This window comes from Solanum tuberosum, unplaced genomic scaffold (genome assembly GCF_000226075.1).
Source record: "Solanum tuberosum cultivar DM 1-3 516 R44 unplaced genomic scaffold, SolTub_3.0 scf00372, whole genome shotgun sequence".
In the NCBI taxonomy this organism is placed as follows: Eukaryota; Viridiplantae; Streptophyta; class Magnoliopsida; order Solanales; family Solanaceae; genus Solanum; species Solanum tuberosum.
Genome location: NW_006239295.1, coordinates 22,224 through 31,455, shown reverse-complemented (window position 1 = coordinate 31,455; position 9,232 = coordinate 22,224).

Here is a 9,232-nt window from a genome sequence, read left to right as displayed (position 1 = left end):
AAACTCTTCACACCACACGACCCTCTCCACGGCCCATCAAGGCCTTTACGAGCCATTAAGTGGCTCATGGGAGGGTGTCACTTTAGGTAGTCTTTTGGGGTAGCTACTGCATCCCTTCACGGGCACCACCATGGGCTGTGGTGCCCTTCATGGGGCGTCATGATGCTCGTGGGAGGTGACCCTCCCTTATTTAGCTACTGCGAGCCACCACGGGTAGCACCATACCTCTTGGTTCCCTTCACGGCCCGTATGGGTACACGTGAAGGTTGCCCAAGCTCAATTGTTTTGCTTATGACTTGTCACTTAGCCCCTTGCTTAGACTACTAGATTTCGAGGTGTTACACATATAGTTCTCTATCCTTTGCCCATTCACTTTGAACCACGTTTCCTCATCGTTCTCTAATTCAATTGCTCCACATGAAAATACTTGAACTACTTGAAACTGTCCCACCCTTTTTTACTTGAGTTTTCCAGCAATTAAGTGACCTTGAATTGAAGAGAAGGACTGAATCTCAGGGTGCAAATTCCAGATTTTCAATCTTTTACTCATGGTACTTCTTCATTCTTTTTTTTTCTAAAGCTGAACATTCATACGCTTGCATGTGAAACTCATCAAGTTCATTTATCTCATTCAACCTCTTATTGGAAGAAGACCCGCAATCTTGATTTAGCTTCTTGAGTGCCCACATGGCTTTGTGCGTTGTTCTACAAGTAGATAACAAGACTTCCCCAACACAAGTTGATAAGGAGGCATACCTATGGGAGTGTTGAATGTAGTTCGATATGCCCATTAACCGTTCTCAAAATTTCTCTACCAATCTGTTCTATTCACATTCACTTTCTTTGCCAGAACCTTTTTGAAACTACAACCTGCCCACTATAGACTGCAAATGGTAATGAGTTGCTACGCTTTGTCAAACACCATATTTCTCAAGCAACACCTTAAACAACTTATTACAACAACAAGAACCTCCATCGTTGATAATTGCCTGTCACGACCCAGGCGTACTCAACCACGAAGTGTCTCATACAAGCCCCTTAGCATATCATAACATAAAGCAATAGAAATGATGCAGAAATTTAAAACATTTTTCATAAAAATCGAAGTCTTTTATAAAGCTAGCGAAAGTCTATAACACTTTATCTCAAATCATCTAATACAACTTTGAATAATTCTTGGGACGCAGCCCATACTAAAGTCTAAATCATAAAGAAAAGACATAAAGGAAAGGTGAACAAATCCTCGATGCTATGAGGACTCACCAAGTCTTCAACTCCTTAGCTCTACTAGAACCTAGCCACGAGAATGGAACTCAAGATCGCCGGACCCTACATTTGATAAGAATGTAGGCAAGAATATGTGTTAGTACAATAACGTACTAAATATGATGGCTAGCATATCATCAACATAAGCATGTAAGAGGCATTAGTTAAAATAAGACATATATCACATAATCATAAGCATAATATCGAACATAGATATAGTGTAAGCATTAGTCATTATAAGGCATGAACCTTGAACATAGGAGATACCTCATATTCATAGCATAGTCAATACTTAGTTCTTCATAGCATAAGAGAAACTCTTCATAAGTAACCTCCAAGTACACTTGTGCAATGCATGGATAGGACACCATAATCCCATCCAGGCTAAGTATCCCCTTTGGCTATCATAATCATAATTACCATCTCATGGTCTCATCTTTAGCTTACTTCTAATAGACAAGGGAATCTATCACCTTTAGTCAATCATATCATGGAAGGCAACTATAGAAAAAATCCATCAAAGATACATCATAACCATAAATCATAAGCATATTCATTACATAGATCATCATATATAAGAGGAACATATCATAACTACCCTCAAAGCATACTTGTGCAATGCATGAATAAGACACCATACACCGCACCCATGCTAAGTAAAGCTTCTTGAGTAACCATAATTCATAGTTTTGTTGTGATAGTGGGAATTAGCCTTAACCGACATAGACCATGTGAGCTTAACATGGAATCCGGTGTCACCCACACCAAAAATGATTGTCTTACTTGCCTAAGGTAAGACCATGGCATGTTAGATTTAGGTGGATCCAATAGCTAAATAACCTACGGGGGCGCATAGTTTATGGGATAAGGAGATAGCTACTAGAAACCCACCCTTTCTGACGAAGGAGTTTCCATCTCAAGAGATTGCTTCAAGGAATCCGCCCTTTCTGACGTAGGGATTCCTCCTAAAAACCCACCCTTTCTGACGGAGGAGTTTCCATCTCACCTAAATATCCACTTGGTGCTAAGCATAATTCCCATGGGGTGCTTGTTAAGTCATAACTTGTTTCATTAGAATAGCTCATTAGATCATGCGTGAGAATAACCTTTCACCGTCTATGTCTACATGTAACATTAGATTGAATTAGGTGAGAATTGTCTTTTAACGTTAGAATCTTCATTATGTGAGAAAACCTTTCACATCATGTTCATTATGTGTTCATGAGAATATCCTTTCAATGAATCACAACAACATTATCATAATCATGGACACTTCAATCATAGTCATGCATAAGTGTGTGTGTGAGAATAGCCTTTCAACAATTCCATAATTACAACATAGTCATAATCACTTTACGCTCAAAGTGTTCTTATAGCCTATACATAAGTCTCATAAAACATGCATAATATCCTATCTTGCCCTTTCAAGGGTTAAGGATCATATTCAATCAACACATCTAGAATTCACTACATTACACATGGATATAATCATAATTCAAGAAATTCATGCAAAATATCATATTTCACCTCCTTGAGGTTCAAAGCATACTTTCAATTATCACACTTAGGGTTCAAGCACTCGACATGGATATCATCCTAACTCATGTGATTCTATCACTTTATGCATTCAAACATTTATGAGGTAGATTAGGTAGGTAAAGACCTTCCACAACATTTCTATCTAATAATCTACCATCACCAAGTCAATTTCCCTCTTAGGGCCTTCACATACAAAATTCATCATATTAGCTTTATCTTCAATACCCTAGAAGTCAACATTCATAACTATGAGTCTTTACTCTTAATAGCTATATTCCTTAAAAGCATCCTGTGAACCTAGATTACAGGTCATTCTAATCACATGTTTCATTATTAAGTGATTCTAGTAATAAATCATGATAAAGGTTCAACTTAAAGCTTTACTAATCATGATCCATCACATATACTATAATCTAGTTCAATTCATGTCTACTTGCTTTTAGTCTTGAACAATTACTATATACATCATCAATTTTAGAAGATCATCTCTAAGTCCTCACTTTCCCTACACAAAGAATAAACCCACTGTCACACCCCAAACTTTAGAGGAGCAACTGGCTCCTAATGCCAAAACTCTGTCCCGACCCGACCCTAGTGAAGCATTTGCTACTAGCGCATGGTAGCCACACATAATAAAGAAAATAAACAAGTATATCTCGGCTTAAAACTAATCTCTCGGCCGGCAAGGCCACTGTCAACTGATCTATAAAAGAAACAGCTACTCCTAGGACATCATATAAATAAATAGCCAACTTGCACATAAGTCTTGATTGAGCCGTCGAGGCCACCATGATATCTATACCAAAATTAAAAGCAGGTATATATCAATACAATACATCAAACAGCTCACAAGCTTTAGCAAACCAACCACATTGGCCAGTATGGCCATTACGTAGCTATACACCTCACACACTAGTCTGCAAGCCTCTAAGAGTAGTAAAGATTAGCGGGACAGGGCCCAGCCTACCCATAAAGATATATACAACAAAAGGTGACAAACCTCCCAACTCTGACAGCTCCGGAGGAAAGGGGCTAGCCAACCGGATAAAAGTCAATCCTGCTGCTGAGGAGGTCTACTCGGTCGTCTATCAGGACCTACATGCATGAATGCAGCACCCCCAAGGCAATGTGGGCTCAGTACATAATAATGTACAGAGTATGAAAGGCAATAGACTATGACAAGGTATCCTGATATATTGGAATAATCTGATAAACAAATCAAGGATAAGATAAGTGTACTGACCTGCTCCAAAATCTAAACTTATCAAAAATAAGAAACCAACAACCTAACTAAGCCCCGATAAGCTCGAAAGGTACAAACAACACACAAGACCACCTACTCAGGCCCCCATAAGCCCGAAAGATGCCAATCAGCCTATATACCCCTATCGATAGTCCCCTAGCCCCATAGGCAGTCACATATCCCTCTTAGGCGTTAATATTGCCCCGTAGGCAGCACATAGATCTCTTAGGCATCAACATAGATTATAGACAACTCATAGCCCTCTTAGGCAACAACATGGCCCTGTAGGAAGCACATAGCCTTCTTAGGCGTCAATATAGCCCTGTAGGCAACTTATAGCCCTTTTCGGCATCCATATAGCCCTGTAGGCAGAACATAGCCCTTCTAGGCATATATTACATTCCTGCAGCTAACCACAGTAGCCCCAAGGGCAATAATAACAATCCAATCGCTAAAAGTGAGCAATTTACTTATAAGCAACCTATACAAATAGCCTCTAAGTCGTGTCCAACATAGGGACACTACTAACTGCATAAGAATCCCGAGAAGGGAGGGTTATATGAACTCGAGCAGCCAACAATCAACAATAATGGCTACAAGTGTAACAAGGATAACAACCCAATTACATTGCTCATAAGCTTTAAGGAAACATGTCGTAAGTAGGGAATAGCCTTAACATACCTTTCCAATGAACGCTCGAAAGATCGTAGTTTCTTCATGGAAGTTGTTCCTTATGTCCTAAGCTTCAAAAACACTATATATACACAGCTGGTACGAACCTTAGTTAACCAAGTGTAAACCTTGAAGAAATACTAATAACTACACATTTATATCTTTAAAAACCAGCTCCAAACGTAGCTTCATCATGCTAGAACTTCATAGGAACCCTATCTTAAGCTTTCTCTCTGGTTTGGAACTGAAATGAAATGTTTTCATGGCTTAAAACATTAATTAAGCCGACATACCATATTTTTTACCTGATCCGGATTCTGCCCCGGCAGTCCCTAGTAAAACCCTCATAAATTTTTACTCTAATGTCGGTTTGATACGGGGTTTTGTGCATTAGAAACTAAACTCGTAGGCCTTCGATTTAATTTGTGATAAGCCTTCTAATTGTTTATATATTGGGAGAAAACATCCAAGACATTTGACCCAAATTTTAGAAAAATCTTTAAAAAGGAAGTTACGATAATTTTTACCAACGTTTATTTTGCCACTTACTTAACTTCAAAACATGAGATAAAACCGTTGAACAATTAAAATATGACATACCACATCATGTTTAATTTATTACTCACCCTCCTTCTCTTTCCACGAGATACGAGTTAATTTTTTACTCACCCTCTGAGTCACGCTGTTAAGTTTTCTCAATATCCAGGAACCTAAAATGCAAAAAATCTAATCTAGGTGTCACACATGATGACATAAATTGCTAAGCACTATAGCTCCGCAATAACAGTGCGAGCAGATATACAACGACAACAACAATAATAATAAGCAACAATAAAAAAAAATCAGATAAGTATCTTACCTCACTGCACCAATATAAACTGATATGCCATCACCCTGGGATATGAAACAAGTGAGGATATTTGGTCCTCATGCCATCCTCATCTTCCCAGGTCACCTATTCTCTATTCTTGTTTCTCCACAATACTTTAACCGAAGCCACCTCTTTGGTCCTCAATTTATGGACCTGCCGATCTAATATGGCAACTAGAGTTTCCCCATAGGACAACTCCTCTGTGATCTGAGCATCCTCAATTGAGACAACCCGAGAAGGGTCTCCTACGCATTTTCGTAGCATAGATACATGGAAAACTGGATGAATAGATTCTAGCCCTGAAGGCAATTGTAACTCATAAGCCACTCGTCCTACCCTCTGAAGGATCCGGTATGGCCCAATGAATGTTGGACTAAACTTGCCTTTTTTGCCAAATCTCATAACCCCCTTCATAGGTGAGACTTTAAAAAATACCCAGTCATCGACGCAAAACTCTAAGTCCCTTCGTCGCACATCTGAGTATGACTTCTGTCGTCTTTGAGTTGTTAGCAACCTCTCCCATATGAGCTTGACCTGCTCCACTGTCTGCTTTACTAAGTCGGGTCCAATCAACCCTGACTTACCTACCTCGAACCATCCAATGAGGGATCTACATTTTCGCCCATACAAAGCCTCATAAGGTGCCATCCCGATATTGGAATGATAACTATTATTGTATGCGAACTCTATAAGAGGTAAGTAGTCATCCCAACTCCCCTTAAAGTCTAGCGCACACACTCGTAGCATATCCTTGAGTGTAAAAATTGTGCACTCAGCCTGGCCATCTGTCTGAGGGTGAAAGGTTGTACTAATATTAACTTGTGTCCCTAGTCCTTTCTGGAAGGACTTTTAGAAGTTGGCGGTGAATTGTGCTCCTCTATCAGAGATAATAAATACTGGGACACCATGTAGCGTAATAACCTCCCTAATATAGAGCCCTGCATAGTCTTCGGTCGTAAAAGTAGCCCTGACTGGTAAGAAGTGGGCTGATTTTGTTAGTCTATCAACAATTACCCAAATAGAGTCAAACTTCCGACGCGATCGAGGTAAGCCTGTAATAAAATCCATATTAATTGCTTCCCACTTCCACAAAGGAATGTCTATCTCCTGAACTAGCCTAATGGGCTTTTGGTGCTCAACATTCACCTGTTGGCAGTTAGGACACTGTGCCACAAACTCAGCAATGTCTTTCTTCATCCCGTGCCACCAATAGATCTCCTTAATATCATGGTACGTCTTTGTCGAACTAGGGTGAATAGAATAACGGGAATGAGGTGCCTCTTCCATAATCCGATGCGGAAGCCTTGCAACATTCAGAACATACAATCGACCACTATATCTAAGGACTCCATCTCCTGCTAAATCAAATGCCAAAGTCTGTTGATTCTGAGCATTGGCTCTGAGCTGCTCTAAGCTAGGATCCTCTTGTTGCCGTGATTTTACTTCTACAACTAGAGATGATACGACTGTGTCATGAATTGTTACTCCACTATCTTCTGCCTTTAACATTCTGACTCCCAAGCTAGCTAACTGATGAAGCTCTCACGCTAGCTCATGCTTCTCAACACCTAAATATGATAAACTACCCATAGATCTTCGATTGAGGGCATCAACTACCACATTCGCCTTTCTTGGATGATATAACATGTCCACGTCGTAGTCTTTCTGTAACTCAAGCCATCGACGTTGTCGTAGATTTAACTCCTTCTATCTAAAGATACATTGAAAGCTTTTATGATCTGTGAAGATGTCAACATGAACGCCATACAAATAGTGTCTCCAGATCTTTAGCGCATGCACAACTGCACCCAACTCTAAATCGTTGGTCAGATAATTCTTCTCATGCTTTCTCAACTGCCTTGAAGCATATGCGATAACCTTACCATGTTGCATTAGAACACATCCCAACCCAACACCAGAAGCACCACAATACACCGCATAGCCTTCTGAACCGTCTGGCAATGCAAGAACTGGTGCTGATGTCAACCTGTCCTTCAACACCTGGAAACTATGCTCGCAAGCCTCAGTCCACTGAAACTTAACTGCTTTTTGACTCAGCTTCGTTAATGGGGATGAAATTGAAGAAAACCCCTCTACAAACCTTCTGTAGTACCCAGCTAACTCTAAGAAACTACGAACCTCAGTCGGAGTCATGGGTCTGGACCAAGTCTTTGTGACCTCAATCTTTTGTGTATCAACCGCAATGCCTGCATCTGATACAATATGGTCTAAGAAAGCTACAGAGTCCAACCATAACTCACACTTAGAAAACTTTGCATAAAGTTCTCAGTCTCGAAGAACCTGAAGTACTGCTCGTAGATGATTTGCATGCTCATATTTTGAACGTGAATACACCAAAATATCTTCAATAAATACAATCACAAAAAAGTCTAGATACGGCCTGAATATACTATTCATTAGGTCCACAAACATTGCTGGGGCATTAGTTAATCCAAAAGACATTACCAAGAACTCAAAGTGTCCATATTTAGTTCTAAAAGTTGTCTTTGGAACTTCTTTCTCCCGAACTCGTATCTGGTGGTACCCTGATCTTAAATCAATCTTTGAGAAACACTTAGCACCTTGTAACTGATCAAGCAAGTCATCTATCCTCGGAAGGGGATACTTATTCTTTATAGTTGCCTTATTTAGCTATCGGTAATCGATACACATTATTAGTAAGCCATCTTTCTTCCTTACGAACAACACTAGTGCACCCCATGGTGAGGTACTAGGCCTAATAAAGCCTTTATCCAGCAAGTCTTTCAGCTGATCCTTCAACTCCTTTAGCTCAGCGGGAGCCATTCTATAAGGAGGGATAAATATGGGTTGTGTACTTGGTACCATATCGATAGCAAAATCAATTTCCCATTCTGAGGCATACCAGGGAGACCGTCTGTAAATACATCTAGAAACTCATTAACTATTGGAATAGATTGAAAAGTCGGTGGTCCTGCATCTATATCACGAACGTGAACAAGATGATAAATACAACCCTTGGTAATCATCCTCCTCGCCTTAAGATAGGAAATAAACCTACCTTTCAGCATTGTTGTATCACCTTTCCATTCCCGAACTGCCCCTCCTGGAAAGTGGAATCTAACAATCTTTGGCCGGCACTCAACATTAGCATAACAAGACGCTAACCATTCCATACCCATAATGACATCAAAATCGACCATCTCTGACTCTACGAGATCTACAGAGGTCTGACGGTCGATAATTTCTATCGTGCAACCTTGATAGACTCTCCTGGGAACAATAGACTCACCAACTGGTGTAGATACAATAAAGGGTCCATCTAATGACTCTGCTACTATACATAACTTCCCCGCAATAAATGGAGTAACATAAGACAGAGTAGATCCAGGATCTATCAAAGCATAAACACAATGGGAACAAACAATCAATGTACCTGTCACAAAATTTGGTGATGACTATGAGTCCTGTCGGCCGGTTAATGAATATGTACGGTTCTGTCCACTACCAGAACTAGATGTTCCCTCTCTACCTTCGCCTCTACCTCTACGTGCTGAAGTCTGGGTCCACGCCCTGTAGACTGTGCTGATGAGGAGGAACCTACTGCTGACCTGGTCGATTGACCTAAACCACCCTGACATATGGTAGGGCAGTTTCTCCAC